The 24,901-nt window shown below is 43.2% G+C and overlaps 1 long non-coding RNA gene across 1 annotated transcript; it reads left to right on the plus strand.

The window, feature by feature from the left end:
• Positions 1-14,995: 14,995 nt before the first annotated feature.
• On the plus strand, positions 14,996-16,907 carry LOC120545233. Its single transcript, XR_005636635.1, has 4 exons — positions 14,996-15,571; positions 16,185-16,226; positions 16,359-16,558; positions 16,714-16,907. It is a non-coding gene; the product is annotated as an uncharacterized LOC120545233 (long non-coding RNA).
• The last annotated feature ends 7,994 nt before the right edge of the window (positions 16,908-24,901 follow it).

A 24,901-nucleotide genomic window follows, 5' to 3' on the forward strand; every position in this document is an offset into this window, starting at 1 on the left:
GATTTAGTCATTTATTTTTCACAGTTCAGGGTTACTTGGCTACATTTACTTATTTCTTGTCCAACACATTTTAAAAGTAAAAATGACGAATGGAGGATTAATGCTCTGCTAGTATCTTGCTAATTCAGAGCAGTGACTACGTTTACAAGCTGTCAATTTTTGGGTTATGGTCGGGTTAAGGTCACTATTCGGGTTTCTGAAACATTCGGAATAACCCGTTTACATGCGTGAGCAGAGAGAGTTACTCCTGTATACATGGAATTTGTAATCAAATAGCAATATCCCGATGTAAACGGCGATGCACGGTTAGCATCTGGACATACGGACAAACCCTGCTTCGTGTAACTTTTCGGTCACCTTCTTATAAATCTCACTATCTCGGTACTTTCTGCCGTCAACAAAAGACATTATATTCATGGTTTTCACCACACTAATAAAGAAATTGGTTTCCTCCTCGCTCCAAAAGTGTGGTGCTGTGCTGCGTCTTGCCATGTTTACCTCTACTTCTTGTTTACTTCCGGTATACTGCGTGCAGGTTTTCTGGCGCATACAAGAAGTTCCTCTACTCAAAAGACCAAGATTCCTTGCGAATAGAACATGCGCAGAACACAAGTCAATGTTCCTTTTGATGTGGGATATGCCGATACGCGTTTACATGACCAAAATTTCGGGTTAGAAAAGGGGTAATCCAGGGATCATTTTCGGTTTTTAAAAACGAATATGAGCATATTCATGTTTTTGCCGGTGTTTACATGGCCGTGCGCGACCGGGTTATTGCTAATATTCTGGTTTTGAACGGGTTATTGGCTGCTTGTAAACGTAGTGAGTGACTAATGGTCTTTTCACACCTAAAAGTCCGGACAAAGAATGTTTTTGTTACATCGATACATTTGATGGGGTTAGTTTTGGTTTCACATTGCAGTTATGCAAGTGCACTAAAGAACTTTACATGACATAACTACGTTATCACATATGTGAGCGTCTCCCGATAATTGTAATTGATTGGTTTGGTTTGTAGACGGGCTTCCCCCGTCCTCTTGGATCCTCTCTCTGGTTTCAGAGTTTTTTCCAACGGACCTCTGCTAAGCACTGAGTTACACTTCTCTTGTAACACAACGTCGTCGAACCAAGGTTCGGATGTGTGGTTGTGGTCCAGAGGAGTTTCACACCTGACACGACAGCAATTCACCACAACACAACAGCATTGGTGAGATTGAAATGTACACTGATCCTTGTCCTGATTGGTTGTATGGCACATACAACACTTTAGAACATTTAATGTTAGTGTCTGACCATGGGCTGTAGAAGCTGCAGTTCATAAGCATCTTCATTTCCCAGTCACGTCAAAATCTAGTAAATATAAAACTTATTTCCCACTGTTAGATCTTATTAGAAGGTAATTTATACACATTCACACTGTACAATCTAATTGGAAGGTAATTTGTACACCTTCCAACAAAAATGACAAATTGATGCACATATATTTCAATCAGGAGAGACTTTATTGTACATAAGCATAATAAAATGTACAGTCTTTGGAGCTTAGACTCCAATTGTAAAAATAATTTTTAAAGGGGTAAGGAAGCCAAGACAATCCCCCAAAAAAGTTACGAGAATTAGTGATAGAAGAAAGAAAGAAAACATAGTTACCTAACTGCAGCAATGATCTGTAAATAGAAAAGCAAATGAAAACGGCCTGCGAAATACTTCCGTATTTCGGTCATCAGCGACTCATGCCGATATCGGCAGCTCAAGCCAGCATTGGCAACTCAGGCCAGCATCGGCAACTCAGGCCGGTATAACACGGCATCTCCACCGGTACGGCAACTCAGGCCGGCATAACACGGCATCTCCGCTGGTACGGCAACTCAGGCCGGCATAACACAGCATCTCCGCCGGTACGGCACCTCAGGCTGGCATAACACGGCATCTCCGCCGGTACGGCAACTTTGCAAAACAAAGCAATTTTCTTTTATAAATGAAATGAACATGTAACCCATATAGAATATGCTGTCACTAAAGGGTTAACTAGTCAAGTGTCAAATTACATGATGCCAGTAGAGGGCGCGCTAGCGCTGTTTTGACGTTCGTCATTAGGAATTTTCCATTTGTAGCGAGTTGCATTAGAAGAAAGCTCTAGTTCATCTGGTGGAAATAAATAAAAAAAAAAACATTAAGATATCTAGTCAATTCTAATCAGGAGTTGTGTGGATACGATTATTTTGTACTAGTAACCCAAGGACTGCATTGTGGGGACGCTTTTCTGTTGTTCTTCACTGTGTTTTCCTGCCGAAACCTCCGTTTGGTTCCAAACCACACCGAGTACGATGGCGAGCCTGTCCCAGTGAGTGATATTCCACAGAAGGAACGTTGGACGCAGTGTGGCCAGCTGTGTCGGATTCTCTTCTGCGGAGTGACTGAACTGATTCGTATCCAGATCTCGGATATTGGATTCCATGGATTCCAGATAAGGAAACTTGAAGGTTTTTTGGTTTACTACCCGGGTAGAGTGACTTTCTATTTTACCAAGGACTATTTATTTTGTTTTCCTAATTTTTTTAATGAAAGAGCTCTATTTTATTTTGGGGTATTTTCTAATGTAAGGTAAAATTCTGTGAATAGTGTGTTACACTGTGATTGTGTAATAAACCTGCCAGCTGTTCTGTTTAGAAAAAAGAAGTCTCCTTGTGAGTCTTGTCAATTACTGCTCAGAGCCTAGGTAATAGATATATAGCTATCATTCTAATTCCAGTTAGAGGTGCTACATAAAGCTGGCAAGCCAGCCAGGAGCAGTTTGCGGTTATATCTATACGTAATACAGAACAGCTTTGGCACATTTGTTCACAATTCATCATAATCTCTCAGACTGTAAATTGATGTTTTATTTTTTGTGTTGTTTTGCAATTTCACTTACTGCAACATGGATATTATTCAGTCTAAGAAGATTAAGGTGCCCAATTCAGTCCTAGTCAGTGGTCTTTCTGGTACTGATGTAGATGATGAGGTGGTCGACTTTTTGAAGAAATATGGGTCCATAGAAAGAGTAGTTAAGATAGAAAGTTCTGATGCTGATTTCAAGAACACAGCTGTTGTTGAGTTTCAATTTGGCACAGCTATTCAAACACTCCAGAGTGACTTACCATGTCACAGGCCCTCTTCTGATCCTAACATTACTCATCACATCCAGCTTTTGTCTAGTATTTATACTGCTAATGTAGGATCAAGCTTAACCCAGTCCTACCTTTCTAAGTTAAAAGATGTAGCAAAGAAGATGTAATTTTTGAGAAAGTACTGCTAGAGGAGTTGGCTAGAATTCAACACTCTGCAAAGCAGGACCGCCCAGTTGAGCATGAAGACCACTTGGTCAACATATCACCACTGTATACCCCTGATACAAATACAGTGGCAGCCCCAGTAACTGACCAGACCCCAACTGAGCCAACTACTCAGTCCAAAGTGACAATGAATACGGATAGCATTCTGTTCCCACTCAAACAGGCTTACGAGGTTCCGCCTAGTGGTGGTAGAGCAACCTACCAGTTATCCCCTGAACAACTTATTACACCTGAAGTCCAAAGAGTGGTGGTGGAACACATCGTAAAGAGCAATGACATGTCGTCAACACCTCACGGCTTTTCCAAGTGGAGGCCTTTCTCTGGAAAATCTCCATGTCCCAGCCTAGAAGTTGATTATGACACCTGGCGTAGCAATGTAGAGTTTTATCTCACAGATACTACAGTTTCTGACAAACAAGTGGTCAGAAAGATTTCAGAAAGCCTGCTTCCTCCAGCTGCCAATGTTGTGAAACATCTAGGGCCTCAGTCCAGTTCCAGTGAATATCTGAGTGTTCTTGACTCAGCTTATGGTACTGTGGATGATGATGATGAACTCTTTGCAGCATTCCTAAACACCAATCAAAACGCAGGTGAAAAACCTTCTGCTTACTTACACCGACTACAGGCTACATTGAGCAATGTAGTTAAAAGAAAGGGTATTGTCGCTGGAGACTCAGACCACCAACTGCTGAAACAGTTCTGCAGGGGATGCTGGAACAACAGTTTCATCACAAATCTCCAGCTGGAACAAAAAAGTATAATCCACCTTCATTTCCTGAGTTGTTGCTCTTACTACGAACTGAAGAAGACAAGCAAACTGCCAAGTCCTGCCGCATGAAGCAGCATCTTGGGTGTCCCAAAACTACAGTTCAGTCTAACTCCCTGAATGTGTACGACTTTGGCACTGACGAGAAAGTCATAGCAGCTGCTGCTGCAGAAGACAACCCTGATGCATGTACAAAGAAAATGAAAAAACAAATAGCACAACTTCAAGCACAGTTGGCAACCCTGAAAGCATCGATGGATGAGTCCTCAGCAAAGGCTACCACCAAGACATTCAAGTCAAAGAAATCTAAGCCGAAAGAGCCTGCAGAGAAACCACCACAGCAGAATGTGGGAAAATCCAGCAAGAGACCTCGCCCGTGGTACTGCTTTAACTGTGGTGAAGATGGACATATAGCCCCATCCTGCAGCAATGAGCCCAACCCAGTCGTTGTTGAGGCTAAACGAAAAGAACTCAAAGAGAAGCAGCGGTTGTGGGAAGCCCAAACTCAGCCAGAGTTAAACTAGGTTCTGTTCCTGTTGAGGGGCAAACAGGAACAAAGATTAACCACACTTGTCCCAAGCCAAATGCTAAACAGAATACTTCAAGTTATTCGCACAGTACAAAATACCGGTCTAAAATACCAAAAGGGTTAATAGGGGAGAAATGCACCAGCAATGTGACTGTGTCAGGAGTAAACTGTAACTGTCTCCTTGACACCGGATCTCAGGTGACCACAGTATCAACTGCATTCTACAAAGAACACTTATCAGAGCAGCCAATCCAGCCTTTTAATCTATTTGATGTAGAGGGTGCTAATGGTCAGTTTGTTCCATACTTAGGGTACGTAGAAGTTAACATTGGTTTCCCAAAAGACTTCATTGACACTGCACCTGAAGTATCCACATTAGCATTAGTTGTCCCTGATCTACGCTCCAACAGTGACCTACCTATTCTGATAGGGACTAACTTACTTGATGTGTTATATGATGAATACTGCCAGAACAATACTCAAAAACAAAACACTTCAAGTGTCTATGGTTATAGACAAATCCTCAGGGCACTTGAGCTCAGAAAAAGGCTGAACACCACTTGAAAAATTGGCCTCATGACACTTAAAGGAAAAACGCAGCAAGTCATTCCTGCACATGAGAAAGTTGCTGTGGAAGGTTATGCCAACGTCAGTCCTGCTAATACTGAGAAATGGGCAGTTCTGGAGCAACCAACAACCTCTGCCTTACCTGGTGGGATTTTCGTTGATTGTTGTCTCATCACTCTACCACAGCAGCACCAACAGAAGTTGCCTGTTTGGATCAGGAATGAAACAGACCATGATATAACAATCCCCACAAACTGTGTTATTGCAGAACTACATGCTCCCGAACAGATCCTTGAAAATGTTCACTTGCCTGACAAAAACTCTGTTACTATGAGCTGTTGTAATGCCACTGTTTCTCCATCGAGTCAGAATACCCAGAGCAACCTGACGTTTGACTTTGGTCAGTCTCCTCTGCCAGAGGAGTGGAAAAGCAGAATCACTGAGAAGCTCAACGGTTATGCTGACGTTTTTGCACACCATGACCTTGATTTTGGTCATGCCACCAAAGTCAAACACCACATCAAGCTAAAAGATGAGACTCCTTTCAAACAACGGGCACGGCCCATCCATCCTAATGATTATGAAGCTGTGAGAAAACACTTGCAATCACTGCTGGAAGCTGGTGTGATACGGGAGTCGGAGTCCCCTTACTCCTCACCCATCGTTGTCGTAAGGAAAAAGAATGGTGATGTCCGCCTTTGTGTCGATTACCGTAAGCTTAACCTGCAAACCATAAAGGACGCTTATGCATTACCAAACCTGGAAGAAGCCTTCTCGGCCCTTACTGGATCAAAATGGTTTTCGGTGATGGACCTCAAGTCAGGCTATTACCAAATCGACATGGAGGAGTGTGACAAAGCCAAGACTGCTTTTGTGTGCCCCCTGGGTTTTGGGGAGTTTAATCGGATGCCACAGGGAATAACCAATGCTCCTAGCACCTTCCAACGGTTAATGGAGAAATGTATGGGTGACATTAACTTGAAAGAGGTGCTAGTGTTCCTTGATGATATAATTGTGTTCTCAAACTCCCTGGAGGAACACGAAGCCAGACTCCTGCATGTACTGCAACGGCTAAGAGAAAATGGTCTCAAGCTTTCTCCCGAGAAATGCAAATTCTTTCAGACCTCTGTGCTTTACCTCGGACATGTCGTCTCAAGAGATGGTGTGGAGACTGACCCTGGGAAAGTCAGTGCACTGAAAACTTGGCCAAAGCCCCAGACTCTTAAAGAACTTAAGTCCTTTTTAGGCTTCTCTGGCTATTATCGTCGTTTTGTGAAGGACTATTCCAAAATAGTTAAGCCACTAAACAATCTCACTTCCGGATACCCACCTCTAAAAAAAGGTCAGAAGATGACGACATGTAAACAGAAGTATTTCAACCCAAAAGAGCCGTTCGCAGAAAGATGGACACCTGCTTGTCAGGAAGCTTTTGAGTGCATAATAGAAAAGCTGACCTCCTCTCCAGTCCTGGGGTTTGCAAATCCAAAGCTACCATATACTTTGCACACAGATGCTAGCACTACTGGTTTAGGGGCTGCTTTATATCAGGAGCAGGACGGACAAACACGGGTCATTGCCTATGCCAGTAGGGGCCTTTCAAGTAGCGAGGCGAGGTATCCAGCACACAAGCTGGAGTTCCTAGCTTTAAAATGGTCAATCCTAGAGAAGTTCCAAGATTATCTCTATGGTAATACCTTCACTGTCATAACGGATAACCATCCATTAACCTACATACTCACCTCAGCTAAACTAGATGCCGCCAGTCATCGTTGGCTTGCAGCCCTTTCCACATTCAATTTCAACATCAAGTATAGGGCTGGAAAGAGCAATCAGGATGCCGACGGCCTCTCTAGGCGACCCCATGGTATATTGGTTGATGATGACGCTGAACTGGAAGAGAAAGAAAGGATAAAACAGTTCACATCACATCATCTAGCATCATCAGCTGACCATCTAAACTTACCTGCAGATGTGGTTACAGCTGTATGTCACAGACACCTTCTAAGAGAGCCTGACAACTACTTACCTTCCCTTACGTTGGTAGAATCTCTGGCTCTCCATGCCGAGGCTGTACCAGACATCTATGGTGAAGAAGATTTAATAGGACATGAAACTGTACCCACCTTTAGTGAAGTGGAACTCAGAGCACGACAGGAAGCTGACCCCATCATCAAGCATGTCATTAACTGGTTAAAAGCTGGAGACAAAGTACCTAGTGACATTCGTCCTGACTCCCCTGAACTCAAGTTGGTGCTTAAAGAGTGGAAGCGTCTTGAAATGCGAGATGGCCTTCTGTACAGGAAACGTCAGTGTGAAGAACAAACCTCCTATCAGCTCGTACTTCCAGAGTCACTCAGAGGAACTGTACTCACTTGTCTTCATGACGACATGGGGCATATGGGGACAGAGCGTACAACTGACTTAGTAAGGTCAAGATTCTATTGGCCAAGAATGGCTGCCGACGTCGAGCACAAGGTCAAAACATGTGGCCGATGTGTCAGAAGAAAGACTCTGCCTGAAAAAGCAGCACCTCTTGTCAGTATCCAGACATCTAGGCCAATGCAATTGGTTTGCATGGACTTCTTATCGCTTGAGCATGACACCCACAACACTAAAGACATTCTGGTCATCACAGACCACTTTACAAAGTACGCAGTAGCCATACCTACTAAAGACCAAAAGGCTACTACTGTTGCAAAGTGCCTGTGGGAGCAATTCCTGGTGCATTATGGGTTTCCTGAACGCCTGCATAGTGATCAGGGCAGGGACTTTGAATCTTGTACTATTAAAGAGCTCTGTGCCATAGCTGGTATCAAGAAAGTGCGGACAAGTCCCTATCACCCGCGAGGAAATCCGGTTGAGCGGTTTAACCGCACCCTTCTTGGCATGTTGGGTACCCTAAAGGATAAAGAGAAGAGTCACTGGCGGGACTTTGTAAAACCACTCACACATGCCTACAACTGTACCAGAAATGAGGTTACAGGGTTTAGCCCCTATGAGCTGATGTTTGGGAGACAACCCAGGCTGCCTGTGGATATCGCGTTCAGTTTACCTGTCAGAGAAGGGAAACCAGCATCTCACTCACAATATGTGCGGAATCTCAAGTCTAGGCTAGAGGAGAGTTATCAAACAGCCATTGAAAACTCACAGAAAGTTGCTGACAGAAACAAATGCCGTTTTGATAAGAGGGTCCGAGAATCTACCCTTGAAGTGGGGGATAGAGTCCTGGTGAGGAACGTCCGGCTGCGCAACAAGCACAAACTTGCAGACAAGTGGGAGTCCGCTGTGTACTGTGTCCTAAAACAGATGGGAGACTTACCTGTTTACATGGTTCAGACAGAAAATCAAGATGGTCCAATCCGTACTCTGCACAGGGATCTTCTGTTACCATGTGGGCAGTTGTCTGAAGCTGAAGAAGATGAACCAGATCAGCCAAAGCCCACACATCGTCCCAGGACACGAAAAAATTCTCCTCAGCAGCAAGGAGAGGAAGATTGCGAGTCTGAAGATGACTACACGGTCTTTCCTGTGAAATCCTCAGCTTTTACTGAGGAAAGGTTCACAAATATATACAACATCCAAAAGAAGCTGGATACATCTGCCCATCTTCCCGGAGAGAGTGACTTGAGCAAGACATTACCACCCCAGTCTCCAGGGGAGCTCCCGGCAAGTAAGAAGTTGGCATTGCCGGCACAAGGAGCAGAGGCACGTCTTGAAGAGACTACTGTTGAACAACCTCCTACTGAGGATGTGGAGATCTTGCCTGAGCCAGGCAATGTGATGTCAGCTATCACTCTGGAAGATGATGATGTTCCCTTGTTGGATCTTGGTGATCCAGAAGATGACAATAATAAAAAAGGAGTAGAGAAAACTGACATTGAAATCCCTGATGGTTGTGATCAACAAGATGAGGAAGTCATTGGAGATGTTGGGGAAGATGAGTCCGTACGTCGATCTGAAAGGGCAAGGCAAGCACCTGGCCGATTCCATTACCCACAGTTGGGAAAACCCCTAATCTCATTTGCTCAAAACCTTTTAGAAAGTTTTAATCATGCACTCAGTATATTCAGTGAATATGAAAATAAAGAACTTATAAGTGTTTGAGCCAGAATATTATAGCACATGAAGGGACTCATGCTGATTTAGGAGGGGAGTGTGTAACCCATATAGAATATGCTGTCACTAAAGGGTTAACTAGTCGAGTGTCAAATTACATGATGCCAGTAGAGGGCGCGCTAGCGCTGTTTTGACGTTCGTCATTAGGAATTTTCCATTTGTAGCGAGTTGCATTAGAAGAAAGCTCTAGTTCATCTGGTGGAAATAAATAAAAAAAAAAACATTAAGATATCTAGTCAATTCTAATCAGGAGTTGTGTGGATACGATTATTTTGTACTAGTAACCCAAGGACTGCAATGTGGGGACGCTTTTCTGTTGTTCTTCACTGTGTTTTCCTGCCGAAACCTCCGTTTGGTTCCAAACCACACCGAGTACGATGGCGAGCCTGTCCCAGTGAGTGATATTCCACAGAAGGAACGTTGGACGCAGTGTGGCCAGCTGTGTCGGATTCTCTTCTGCGGAGTGACTGAACTGATTCGTATCCAGATCTCGGATATTGGATTCCATGGATTCCAGATAAGGAAACTTGAAGGTTTTTTGGTTTACTACCCGGGTAGAGTGACTTTCTATTTTACCAAGGACTATTTATTTTGTTTTCCTAATTTTTTAAATGAAAGAGCTCTATTTTATTTTGGGGTATTTTCTAATGTAAGGTAAAATTCTGTGAATAGTGTGTTACACTGTGATTGTGTAATAAACCTGCCAGCTGTTCTGTTTAAAAAAAAGAAGTCTCCTTGTGAGTCTTGTCAATTACTGCTCAGAGCCTAGGTAATAGATATATAGCTATCATTCTAATTCCAGTTAGAGGTGCTACAAACAGAATGACTCTGTGGATGTGAGACATACACAACAGTGAATAAGAGCACACCACCACTGGGGAAACGCAAGCTTACCAGAATATGGCTTTAGGGATCGTTGACTTGCGAGGACGTAGTTAACATCTAGACCAGGGATTTTCAATAGGTGAGGCGCCTCCCCTGAGGGGCGCCAAAGAGCCACAGGGGCGGCGCAACACGTGAAGAAAAAAATAACTCTGTATGCAGCTCCATTGATATCAGTAATTGTGCGTGCGAGTATTAGCTTTAAAATGCGTTGTTTCCTTGTCCCAAGTCAATAGAAGTCAGCAATAAAGAGGTGATAGAATGCAAAACCGATTTTACCTTGTCATATTTGAAAAATGACAGTTTGGAGGGTAAATAGGACATACATAGAACCTCAAAATCCCATTGACACCTCTTTCCTCTGCAAATTTCACAATTTGAAACTGCTGCTGAAAACGGGCGAATCTGAACAAAGCTAAAAGTTGACGTCAACTTCTCAAATCCTCCTCATTTGGCTCTACCTTCTATCTTTGTAAATTTACATAGGCCACTGTAACTGATCTGAGGTCAGTTAGTCTTCTAAATCTAGGTTGTGCGGATTTCTGCTATTCCATTACAAAATTCACTTCTGAGACTTTTTTATGCGAGAAATCAACTATGTAAAGCTCAAATATGGGCCGTTTTATGAAAATTGATGGCTAATTGCAAATTTGGTAAGACAGTGTCTTTACGAACTTTACGAGCGCCACAATCTGCCGGGACAGGTGGCCGGGTTTGCTGCCTTCCCTGTCGGCCTCTCCTCCTTCACAGACCCGCTGAGCTGGAGCTCTGTCAGAATCTCCACACGAGCTGCGCAGTGTACTTTAAAAGAAGAACGTCTGGAGGTTTTGCAAGGATATTGAAAAAGAACCACGGTGGTAAATGCAGTGTTCCAGACTGTACAAAGGAATAGCCTACTGGCTCAGAGAAAAGCGTTTAGAACGAGTATATTGGACGAGAGCAGCGCCGGCCCGAGGCATAAGCGAACTAAGCGGCTGCTTGGGGCCACCAGTAATGTACGTTACTCACCAACAGGTGAAAACAGGAGCAAGTCAAACTACTAAACAACTAAAGTCAAAATGAATTGAACTTATACTGAGGAACGAGAAGTGAATTACCTGTATGTGTGAAAACAGCTTTATCTCACGCATCTGTTTAGTTGTTGATAGCATAATTATATAATTTGTTGAATATATAGCATAATATCATCTTGTCATTCTTTTACGGAGGGCTCCCCCCCAATGCAATGGTAGGGAAAACACTCAAATGAATTTGCATAAAATTGGCATGAATAATCATAATGGTACACATGTCCCATGTGTGCGTGATCTTGTCATTTATTTGTCATCTGCAGATTGATTTTAAGTAGGGGGTAATAAGCGATTTAAATCATGATTCAGATTTTTTGTGAAAAAAATCATGGATTTTTTTTTTGGGCATATCGCCCAGCCCTACTTCCTACTAACACAGTGTATGTCCGGCAAACCCAAAGCTGACAACCATGCAGCTAAACTAATTGATGTGGTTGCTAACTCTCCCAGAAGGGTGGACTTGGACTTAGTCGGCTGATTGTTAACGGTTAATAAGCGGTTAACACGGGCGGGCTATCGGTCAGGACAAAAAAATCCCACTTTTGCACAAATAGAGTAGGGGGGAGGGTCCTTATGCATCTGTGCACAGGGGGACAGTAGTTCATACTCTGTCACTGTATTAATACATAACCTCACTGTATTAATTTATAATGTAACATTATAGCGTGACATTTGTGTCAATAATCGTCAAGCACAGGTGACTCCGCGTGGTGGGAGGGGGGGCCCCCAAATCAAATTCTGCTTAGGGCCCCCAAAATGCTCGGGCCGGCACTGGACGAGAGGGAGTTGTAGATCTAACAGTGCAGAGGCACTGGCAGAGGACAGGCTTGCAGGGGTTCACTCTCCTCTCCCCGTGCTTACTAGCTACAAGGTGAGTTGTGATTCTTTGGTGGAGGTTTTTTATGTCGCAAGAGTAACGTTAGAACAATACTAGTTATAACGAAAGTGTCGAAACCTTTCTATTTTGTCTTGGCTGCGGCTTGCGCCTGGGCATGTCTGGGCATGTAACAGACAGTGTATCTGTGTGTGTGCGCTGTGCAGCGGTGTGTGTGTGTGTGTCAGTGTGTGTGTGTGTGTGTGTGTGTGTGTGTCTGAAATATGAGACCTGGGCCCTGTACTACGAAGCAGGATTTAGCGTTAACAAGCTAACTTAAGGTTCTGTATCACGACATGGATTAGTTGTTACCGGGTTCAATCACCGTGGTAACTTATGCTTAACACCTAACCTGGTCGGGAGCAGGTTATGTTGGAGATTAACCATTGTAAAAGCACCGCCTACTGACCAATCAATACTCCATTGATAATGGCGTCACCGTTCTTAGAAGATCAGGTGGAGCTCGGTGCCCCAGGTAACAATTTTTTGTTCCCAGAACGTTCTCCCACTCTTATAACCTTTACGCCGCCTTCACACTGGCAGTTGAAATCAGCTCCGCAATACGCAATACGCCCCCAGCGGACGCCGTACTACACCGTTGAAAAGCTTCGGAAGCGACTCACAAAAATGGCAGAGAGACTAGAATGAGTGATTAGTGTCTGAATCCACGATTCTCTCTGACCTCTCTTATAAAGCTATAAATAGAAAGGCTGCTGCGTGGATAAGGCTGCTGCGTGGATAAAAGTTGCCCAAGACATTGACATGTCAGGGCGATTAAATTTGATAGAGTGGTAAAATGTCAATAGTTCGGTGTCTGTTGCTAGCTAACCAATTAGCATTAGCAGGTTTGTTTATCAGTACAATAGCAACGCTAACTTCCGTCGGATAGGAACCGTCCGTAGCCTTTCACAAGAGTTAAATTTTTTTAACGCATCCGGATGACCAACTGACACGATTTTCTTCGCACCGCATTCGTTCGGACCCGGTTCGGACCCATTCGCATGGGGTCTGTGAATCTCCATAGGAAATGAATGACTTCCGGTCGTTTCGAAGCCGTATCGGAGCTGATTTCAACTGCCAGTGTGAAGGCGGCGATAGAGAACGTTCCCTAACGTTCCCCTACCGTTGCAACCTTTAGAGAACGTTCCCCTAACGTTGCAACCTTTAAGAGAACGTTCCTCTAACCTTTAAGTTACCTTTATGGAACGTTCCCCTAACGTTATTTTTTTACATTCCCTTAACCTTTAAAAAACTAACAACCATGTTACCAATAAATAAATATATATTTATATAAGAATCAGAATCAGTTTTATTGGCCATTTAGACACATACTGTACAATAGAGACAACATACATATAGGCACATTAACACAATATATTGTATAAATGTAGAGTGCAAAGTAATAGTGCAAATGTAGTGCGCAAGATGCATATTGGAATGATAAAGTATGTAATGTGTAGGTGAATGGCCAAAGTGGAGATGACCCCACTTGACAGCAGTTCATGAGAGTGATGGCAGTGGGAAAGAAGCTGTTATTGTGTCTGGTTGTTTGTGTGCAGGGATCTGTAGCGCAGTGATGGCAGTGGGAAAGAAGCTGTTCTTGTGTCTGGTTGTTTGTGTGCAGGGATCTGCAGCGCCTGCCAGAGGGGAGGAGGCAGGAGGATGGCAGTAGTGTTGAAGATGGCCAATAGCTCTTGTGGTAGGCCATGCTTCTGCAGTTGCCGTAGGAAGTACATCCTCTGCTCTTCCTTTTTAAGGATGTTGTCCCACTTCAGGTCCTGGGAAATGATGGAGCCCAGAAACTTGAATGAGTCCACCTTTGACACTAGGCTGTTGGATATTGTGAGGGGCGGGAGCACTGTGGGGTCCTCCACGTCTGCTGCATCAGCGTGGGGATGTTTTTCTGGGAGGCTGCACCTCTGCTGCAGTGTGACAGGGACTGGGCGAAATGCCGATCATGCATTTATGGTTGTCTGTGGAGAGCGAGTTCCCCTAAGGCTATGAAAGTCCTAATCCCCTTCACCTCCACCTACTTGTGTGAGTAAGGCTGAGCAATTTTATCGATTCTGCGATATAAGTCGATATTTTTTTCCCCAAGAAAGTATCGATTTTTAAGCCGTGAGTATCGATACATAAGTCCCATTCAAATTCCCAGTGTTTACCCCCGTTCGCGTTGCAGGAACAGCGATTTGGTCAGCCAGCCGCTAGTGTCGCTGTAGAGCAGCCAAGTCAACTGGCGGCCCGCTGCCAAAGCTTTTAGTCTGGCCCGCAGAATAATCATGAATTCAAAAATGTAAAGAGGAAAAAATGTGTTCTGTTATTTATCATTTCAAGCATTTAGTGCAAAAACCCAGCCCCCTGTATTTACATCTCTATTCACATGCCGGGGTTCTGTACAGCAATGCCCTATCTCCACACACACAGCTGAGCCAAGATGTGTGTGCGTTAAAACACACACACAGCTGACCCCACTAGCACAGAACGTTTAGGGAACGTTAGTTTTTGGTTCTCTAAAGGTTAGTTCGAACCAAACCAAAAACTAACGTTTAGGGAACGTTCCCTCATGGTTATAACGTTCCCTAAACGTTAGGGGAACCAACCAACGGGAACGTTCTCCTGTGGTTGCACTGTTACCTCCACACAACGTTCCCGTTTGGTTGTTTTTGGTTGTTCTGAGTGCGGTTTTGAAAATGTTTATTTTTACCAGCTCCATTTAAGTTTTTGAAGTAGCCTAGCAGTCACTTGATTTAGATTCACGCAAAAATTATTGGCCTTTTAAAATCGAAGTAAGATAAACAACATAGCAAGAGAATAAAATTATTTTTAGGCTGATAAAAATTTTGTTAAAAACAATACTTTTGTGCTTGATTTCGTTTTTTTAACTGTATTAGGTGAAAATACTGAAAACAAGAATCTATCAATAGAACGATTTTCACAACTAAGAAAATTCACTTGTTTCATTTCTAACAAGTGTCTCAGTCCAGTGTACAAATCCTACCGTTACACCCCCACGTCAGTAGGGGAAGACAGTGCCTCTGCTCTCAGGTGACCGATTCAAGTCCTGTCCTGACTTCCGTTTACAACACCGGTACACACACCTGGCTAACAGGACAGACAAAAGATCCGTTCGCTTGGTCCCAAATTCGAACTGAAATACTGCCATTGACTAAAACCTATGCTGACTACACTTCACCGACGGTGTTATAACGCAAGGTAGGACGAAGATACCAAGAAAGACATTGTCGGCTGTCAACAGTAAAGACTTTCCTCTGCTCAAGACTGCTAGCCCGTATGCTAACGCGGGAAACAAGTTAGCTGTCCACAGCTAGCTAAGCTGCTAACCCTAGTATGGAGGATACATCAAAGTTGGCCACAGAGACTGAACCTTCCCACGGTGATGTTTTAACCACCATAAGGAACCTGGACAACAAGGTGAGAGATTTTGGTAAACAATTTAAAGAACGCTCCGACATGGTTGCCAGCATTATACAGCGTCAGCGAGTCGAGCTGAACTCAGTTGGACTCACTGAATGCACGTCCAAATTGGAGGCTGTAATTCACCATGTGTTCTATTAATACATCCATGGTATTATCTTAGGATACATCTGAGGGATGGCTGCTGTAAAGCCCGTTACATGGATTTAACACCATTAGCGTTTCCCAAAACTGCCGGGGCTATCAAGCTAAACAATGGAGTTAGTTAACTAGCTAGGTAGCTAGCTAACGTTAACGTAATATCTTACATGTCCCTAAGAGCCGATGTGGGTTTAGGTTTAAACACTTATCTTACGATACATCCGAGGGCTGTATGCTGTAAAGCCTGTAACGTGGATGAGAGATAAAGCCATGGATGTATTAACAGAAGCTCTGTTCACAAAACTGCAGGCTAACCTAGCATAACATAATGATTACACCTCCTTGGTTGTCTAAATACATCCATCGTTTATTTAGATAATCATGGTAAGACCTTAAGTACAGACTACATTATTTACACTTCATATATTCTTTTTGCAATCAGTACAAATGGTATGGTCTTTCATTTCAGATGAATCCATTCCACAAGCAAGAAAGCATTTCAGGACAGAGCGTAAGTTAACATTTATGCATGCATTTAAGAAACCAGTCATATTTCCTACCATGGAACTACTGAAATTCAACCTGGTGCATATCACGTAACTGTTATAATGTATAACAACTAAAACCATTAATTATTCCATAGCCATGAGGACCTCCATTACCCGCATGGCACAGCGGATGGACACATTTGAGGAAAAGATGGATGAGCTGCTCATGCTCTTAAGGAGCTCCCAGTCACCTCCCTCTGCTCCAGTCGATGACGTGTTGCTGTGTTGCTCAACAGTCATCGAGCTGCAGGAGTTCAACAGGAGTCTCGGTCAACAGGAGAGGAGGAACAAAATGGTAATTAAGTGGCCCTACCCTGCCCTAAGATAACACTATATAATTGCATAAATTAAAATATCATAACTGAACTGACTTCTCTTACAAAATGAGATTGTACAAGCTCTCCACTTTGTTCTACATGTGTAATTTGTATTTCTATATTTGTTTTACAGCAACTTTTTCTGACAACCTTTCAACCAATGACGTTGTAAAACCGTATAGCCTGCAGAGCAGAAAGACAAAGGCCTTCCAGGACCTGACAATCTGCAGGGTTATAACAGGCAGGTGTTATTTTATTGTTCACATCAGTATTATGCGTAGCTTGGCTGATAAGGGGTTTTAATTTGACTTGTAACTTTGCTTCTTCTTGCTACTCTGGCTGAGCGCCTCTCAGAAAACTCCCCCTGGCGGGTTAGGGAAAAAAAAAAAAAAAAAAAATAATTTTTTTTTTTTTTTTTTTATTTTTTTTAAAAAAAAAAAAAAAGTTTTTTTCTTTATAAACAAATAATTTTAAGGGTCGCGCCCCCCCCCCCCAGCAACAACATAATGTGAGCACGGTTTGTCTGAACAGATAGGGGCTACAAGGTCGCCCTAAAACTCTCTAGTTTTCCCATGCCAGTTAAGATGTAACTGGGGGGTGAAAGTCGGACCGGGAGGAGGAGGTGAAATGGCTCCAAGATGTCTCTTGTGTTTTTTCTGATTGTCTTCATGTGTATCAGATTGCATGTAAAAATTGTAGCGTCAATAATAATCCAATCCATAACAGCTGACTGCAGCAGACGTGGAGGACCCCCCAGTGCTCCCCCTCACAATATCCAACAGCCTAGTGTCAAAGGTCGACTCATTCAAGTTTCTGGGCTGCATCATTTCCCAGGACCTGGGGCCTCATGTATAAACGTTGCGTACGCATGAAAAGCTTGCGTACGCTGGTTTTCACGGACACTTTGTGATGTATAAAAAATTAACTTGACGTGAGAATGTGCGGGCTGTCACGCAAACTGTTGAGCAGTCGTGAGAATGTGCGGGCCGCCCGCAAAGTCTTTTCTGGCTCTGTAACATGGTGAATTCTAACTGAAAAGTGCCGAAAATCACTAAACATTACAAAATAAAGTTTCCACTACAGTTACTGGCATACATCTGTAATGTTGTCTATGAAAAAAAAAAATGATATCCGCTCTATAAAAGTTTGATCATTTATGTGGATAATGTTTCACATCTTTCACACAACTGTTTAATTCGCAGGTTACGTAATCTCTGTTAAACACGAGGACAGAAAATGATTGATAAATCCACTTAGAAAATACTTTCAGTCATCCTCTGTATTTCCATAGATGAAATATCTTACTCGCGGAAAATTACATGGAAAATGCAGTAGTGTCGGTGAGTCTTTAGTCGCTGAGGCCCAGACATCCATTTTGGGGGGACTAACTCATGTGATGCGTCATTAATCCCGTGGATGATTTGTAGGCTATAAAGTGAACAAGGTGTACCCGGTCCACCAAACAATGGGCCGTCTTGACTGTCTTAATTCTGCACATATTTCGGTTACTGTAGTCTTATTTACTATTTAATTATTTCATCCATGCGTGGCACAGCGGATCTGTGCGCACTGTCACCTGCCGTGGAGACGCTGGTCTCACTAACCTCTCCTCCTCTGAGTCAGGTCTCTCTCGCGCTGGACTCAGTTTCACTGAGCTACTAACACTTAATAAATAAAATAAATGGCATTAAATAAATGAGTTCAAACTGCTTATTATGCATAATTTGGACTGACACTGAGATGCATGTTGTTCTGTAACTGGTGTGGCGCTGCCACTATTCTCTTGCTTTCCACTTCGACATTAAACTTTATTTTTTTATTATTCTGCCATGGTTCGGTGCATTCACCGCCCGGTCACCATTTGCCATTCTGGGCATTTTCTTTTATTGCTTATCCAAGATGACAAACCTCCAAACGGAAAATTTTTTCTCGCCTCCACCTCCGCGATCAGCACCTCAACCTCAGTCAGTGAAGTTTTTTTTTTTTTCGTCTGCAGCGGGATAACCCGTTGTGATTGGACAAAGAATGACGTCGGGGACGCATTTATAGTAATTTCCATATTCATTTATGGGAGGAGGCAAGGCGGGGTCAGTCACTCATTCATGTGCGCTCAATTTCACGTGGATTGTCATGTGTAAAGGAAAGGTGCGCAGGACCTGGCGTACGACCGGTTTTATACATGTGAATATTTCTGTGCGTAGGTACTTTTCAAGTTTTAGCCGTACGCCATCTTCTGGTATGAAAGCTGCGCAGTCTTTTATACATGAGGCCCCTGAAGAGGGAGTCCAACATCCTTAAAAAGGCTCTGCACAGGATGTACTTCCTACGGCAACTGCGGAAGCATGGCCTACCACAAGAGCTATTGGCCATCTTCTACACTGCTGCCATCCTCCTGCCTCCTCCCCTCTGGCGGGCGCTACAGATCCCTGCACACAAACAACCAGACACAAGAACAGCTTCTTTCCCTCTGCCATCACTCTCCTGAACTGCTGATAAGTGGGGTCATCCCCACTTTGGCCATTCACCTACACATTACATACTTTATCATTCCAATATGCATCTTGCACACTACATTTCTGCCCTGCAAAGGCAAAAGACCTTAACTTGCTAGTGTGAAACTGAGAAAAATGACTTTAAAGTTTCTGTTTTGTCCAGACAAAAGTATTATAGGTAAAACTCCCAAAATTTGACAACTAGTTGCTATAATTAAGAAATTTTTATATGCAAAAAATCTTGAGCTCAAAATTGACCTTTGATCCTCTTTGGCAGTTCCTGTACTCTTCCTTTGTATCATGTGCCAAAAAACAAGGAGTCATGCAAAGGCAAAAGGCAGTAACTGACATATAATCAATATTTGCTTGCTGTTCACCATACTTGCATCCATTATAAGAACACCTAACCAAGGTCTAGTCATCATGGTATTTGTTTTAAATTATATAGAAAACCTTTGCTTGTTCCTATTTACTGCTATAATGATCAGGATAGTGTGGCAACACTAACACAGTTTAACAGTATGACATAAGTAACTTTGCAGTACAGTATGAAAAAATACAAGAAGTATTTTCTCAATAAAGATAATTTAATTATAATTGAATACAAAGGTATATTTATTGTTTAACAATAAATATATAATGTTTAACACTAAGGGCCACCAAACTGCTTAAGATGCGCAGTCAACAAGCTCTACTTGGATTACTACTTTTTAATTCTGAGATAACATTTAGGTTAGCATACTTTGTACGGACGTTAGCAATAACTAGCTTAGTGCTTTTATGGATGTGTGAGATTTGACATGAACACCTGCAAGAAGGAAATATAGCTCAAACACGTATGGATTGTTGTGGATACAGCAGATGACGTGCATTGCTATGGATTATATCTTCCATGGATTATATCGGATTGCATGGAAAGGTAGGATGCCAGCTGTGTATTTAATAATTGTTTTTCAGCGTCTGATGTGAGGCTCCGCCAAGTGAGGAGGTGTGTCAGCATCAACGTTAGCGCTGTAGCTAGCAATGTAGCTAGCTCCGGGCTGTCACTGACAGAATAGGAATCATCACTTTATTTAATATGTCATGTGTATGTTACCTGGTTTGGTGACAATTAAAAGCGGCAAAGTAGGCTATGACGAGGCTAGAGTACAGTAAGATCACGGCGGTACAGTAACCTCTCTCTTGATGCCTGACTAAACAAAGTCCGAACACTCAACTTCAGAGTGCAGAGGTCCGTAAGAGCTGTTACGGCGTTCTGCTGTGGTTTCTCGTATGGTTTTGGATGTTACGGTTGTCTTTATTTTCTTGTTAAAACAATGAAATTGACTCACGATATTTATTCACGTGATAAAGGAGGTCTCAAATACCCCCAAAGTGACATTAACTCATTTTTGCCCAAACATGTTTTTCCTTTGTAGGGCAGATTTGCATTCTACATTTATACAATATATTGTGTTAATGTGCCTATATGTATGTTGTCTCTCTTGTGCAGTATGTCTATATGGCAAATAAAACGGATTCTTATATAAAAATGTTTTTTTTTATTTTTTGGTACCATGGTTGTTAGTTTTTTAAAGGTTATGGGATTGTAAAAAATAACGTTAGAGGAACGTTCCATAAAGGTTGCAACGGTGGGGGAACGTTAGGGGAACGTTATCTAAAGGTTGTAACGTTAGGGGAACGTTAGTGGGAACGTTCTATAAAGGTTACAACGTTAGGGGAACGTTCTCTAAAGGTTGCAACGTTAGGGGAACGTTAGGGGAACGTTAGGAACGTTCTCTAAAGGTTCGGAGAACGTTCGATGTAACCAAAAACGAACGTTCCCAGAACGTTCAACCAACTTTCCATAATAACCAAAACACAACCAAAACCTAACCAAACCTAACCTTCAGGGAACGTTCGCGCAACCAAAAACGAACGTTCCCAGAACGTTCTGGGAACCAAAAATTGTTAGCTGGGGAGCAGGGATGTGTGTGCGTTAAAGGTTAAAACACGCAGCACCTGACTGGGAACGATACGGCCGCTGGGGCAGATGAACTCACGCTGGTCTCTTTTCTGTAAATAGGCTACAATTGACCTCTCGCCGGGCCCTCCCCCAAAACGGCAATTGTCCAATCACACATCGTAGCAACCGTTGCTATGTGAGCAGGTCCGACAAACACTGACTCCAAGCAAGATGGTGAAGCGGTGCGCCCATGGCGTTTGTAAATCGGACACTAGATACCCGATTGTCTGGAGGATTCATTTGCACGTGTTTACTATTTGGCAGCCTGAAAACTGGTATTAAAGGCTGTAGAAAGAATGCGGAATGAAAAGAGATCATGCGGTCAACAGTGTTGCCGTAGTAAATCGGACTCCAGCTGAAGTTTATAGCCTACATCCTTGACACATGTATTCTATAGTCCTAATAGTAATATACAGGCTTATATTGCAATCTCTTAGGCCTACATGTAGGTGTACTTATATTTAAATAAACACACAGTAGCTGAGTTTATGCAGTGTCTTTTATTTTACTCGTGTTTTTTTCATGAGTCAGAACGAGGCAACAGCTGAGGGAGACTGCGTGTGCTCCGCCCCCCGTCCTGGACCCTGTCTCCTGACAGCAGAGGGGCTGGAAAAACAAGCCGAAATAACTCGGTCAATGGTACAAATAAATCGTTCACGTTCAAGAGAAAATGTTTCATAAATAAGGGCCAACGTGAGCGTTGCCTACAGTGGATAAAACAGTGTGGACGGCCCCGCTCCCAGTTAAATGTATTGAACATTAAGAAGCATAAATACGTCTGCTCAAAGGTAGCTAAGGCTAACAGCTAACTAGTTACCGTGTTGGCTAGATCTACTAACTAGAGGCAAGAACACAAATTGGACCAAAGTTATGATTACCATGGATACATTTCCAGAATGTTAACCTACTCTCTAAGCTAAGTTTAACGAGCCCTTTAGCTTTAGCCAGAGCCGGATTAACCATTAGGGCAACCGGTCACTTGCCCAGGGCACATGACATCTAAGGGGCCCTGGGCAACCCGTTCATCACAAGTTAAATTCTAATATAGGCCTACAGTCTATGGTTAAATCACGTCAAAAACAGTGTCTATAGGTTCCTGCGCAACGAGCGAGGACGAGCTGTCACGTCGACTGAAGTGACTTGACGCTCTGATATTTGAAAGGAGTGACATTGACGTTGGAAGATGCAAGATGGAGAAGCAGTTAAGCGGGAGCGCTAAAAGAAAATTAAAAAGAGAAAAGGAATTGAAATTAGTTGACAATTTGAAACATATTCCAAAAATAGCCACATTTTTTACTTCAAATCAGTGCTCTCTGAGAAAAGGTGATGATAACGGCGACGCTGTAATCCCTCCTTCACCTGTGGCCGTGGAAACTGCTAACGTTACTGTTAGTGCTAGCACTCAGGCTACCACCAGTGGGTAAGCTAGCAATGAGACATGGAACAACCGCCAAAAGCAAGAGGACGCCGAGCATGAACAGCATCCACATTATCACCACGAACACGCAAGTCCAACAACTGAAGGAGCTGAGACGGCCAGCAGCCCCGGCAGCACCTTCAAGCTCCCGTCAGATCCGGCACTATGGGGGCCCCTGACAGAGACGCTGAGGGAGGAAGCGATCCACAGAGGGCCTTCCATAACCGGGCTACCAGGTACCCAGCATCAGTGAGGGAGTCTGGGCTTGGGTGTCGAACCCGCTCGCTCACAAATGATCTACTGAATTGCCGGCTTCAAAACAACGAAGTCGTACCAAGGGAATGGCTGCTTTATTCACCATCTACTGGCTCCGTTTATTGCTATGCCTGCAAACTCCTGTCACCCCAAAGCCGACAACATGCCTTCATCAGTGGATTTTGCGATTGGAAACACTCTGAAAGGATCGGGGATCATGAAACAAGTTTGGAACATAGACAGAATATGTTGTCTTTAATGCAGAGATCCCAAGTACTTTGCAGAGTGGATGCTGCACTTGTCCGACAATGTGAGGCAGAGCAACGGTACTGGACAGAGGTCCTCAGGCGTGTGGTTACTGTCATCAAGTTTTTGGCAGCTAGGGGGGCAGCTTTCAGAGGGGACAACGAACTGTTGGGCTCAGTGCATAATGGGAATTATCTGGGGATATTGGAGCTTATTGCACATTTCGATCCATTTTTAAAGGACCACCTTGTGAAGCATGGCAACAAGGGGAAAGGTAAGCCCTCATACCTCTCCTCCACTGTGTGATGAGTTTATTGCATTAATGGGTGACAAAACAAAGCAAGTAATTGCAGATGAAATTAAGCAGGCAAAATATTTCTCTGTTATTGTCGATTCTACTCCAGATCTTGCATATGTGGATCAGCTGACATTTGTATTCCGATTCGTTAATGGAAGTGGAAAAGTGGTTGGAAGGTTCTTAGTATTTGAGCCCATCCACAGCCACACAGGCCTTAGTTTAGCTGAATCCGTGATTAGCATGGTGCAAAACCTTGGACTGGACTTGGCAAACTGTCGTGGGCAAAGTTACGATAATGTTAGCAACATGTCTGGCAAGTACAACGGACTCCAAGCTCAGTTAAAAAAAGAAAACCCACTGATCCACTATACACCGTGTGCCGCCCACTCCTTAAATCTTGTGGGTATTAATACTATTGAAGACTGCTGTGCAGATGTCGTCTCTTTTTTTTGAACTTCTACAGACTCTGTATACATTTTGCAGTGCTTCAACCCATCGCTGGAATACAGTTTTCAAAAACAGCGACTATGACATTAGCCACACGTTAAAATCCCTCTGCGGTACCAGGTGGAGCTGTAGAGCAGACTCAACAAAAGCTCTATGCAAAAATTACGGAGCAATTAGAGATTCACTGGCCAAAATAGCCTCGGACTGTGATGAAAAGAACCAAACGAAACGCGAGGCCTCTGCGCTGGTTGCTAAACTTGATACACTAGAGAGTGCAATGATGACCATTTTGTGGTACAGAATATTGGGAAGATTTAAAGCAACCATTGACAAACTTCAAACAAGTGACATAGATTTAGCAACTGCTGTGCGGCTTTTACAGTCACTGCTTTCCTTTGTTAGCACGTTACGAGACCAGTTTGCATATCTGGAAAAATCAGCACGATCTCTCAGTGCTACACAGGACTATCAGTATGACATTTCACGTAGGAGAAAAAGAAAGAGATTTGCTGACGAAAGTGACGACGATGAGGAGGTCGTCTTTACTAATGGCAGTTTAAGATTCAAAGTTGAAACATATTATGTAATTATCGACTAGTGTTATTTTCGTCAGACGAGACGAGACTAAATATGTTCGTCAACGACCTTTTTTTCCATGACTAAGACGAGACGATGACGAGACTGCGCCAATGTCCAAAAACGCTGACTAAGACTAAATTAACATGCATTATTGTTGACGAAAAAAGACGAGACTAAAATGTTTTGCATAAAATAAAAACTAAGATAAAATCTCTCTTCATTTTCGTCTACAATCGTCTCTACTTTTTCATCATGAGATAGAATATTCAGCTGTTACCGAGACCCGGTGCTACGGCACCGACAGGTGCCCTAACGACCGTTATCTACCGGACCGAATAGCAACGAAGATTTTGGTGCCACTTAAATGCCTGCGCTTCTCTCTGATGCTCCTAAACGGACGTTAGAGTCAACCGAAACATCGCTGCATGGGGCAACACTACACTTGGCAGCAGGTAACGTTAGCATACCGTTAGCTAGCAGTTGGAGTAGCTAAACACGGTTACAATCATTGACATATATAAAAGGGTTACAATGCTGACAGCTAAACGGTGTAAAGGTTTGTCTCTATTTCACTGTGTAGGA

This window comes from Perca fluviatilis, chromosome 17 (assembly GCF_010015445.1).
Source record: "Perca fluviatilis chromosome 17, GENO_Pfluv_1.0, whole genome shotgun sequence".
NCBI classification, from domain to species: Eukaryota; Metazoa; Chordata; class Actinopteri; order Perciformes; family Percidae; genus Perca; species Perca fluviatilis.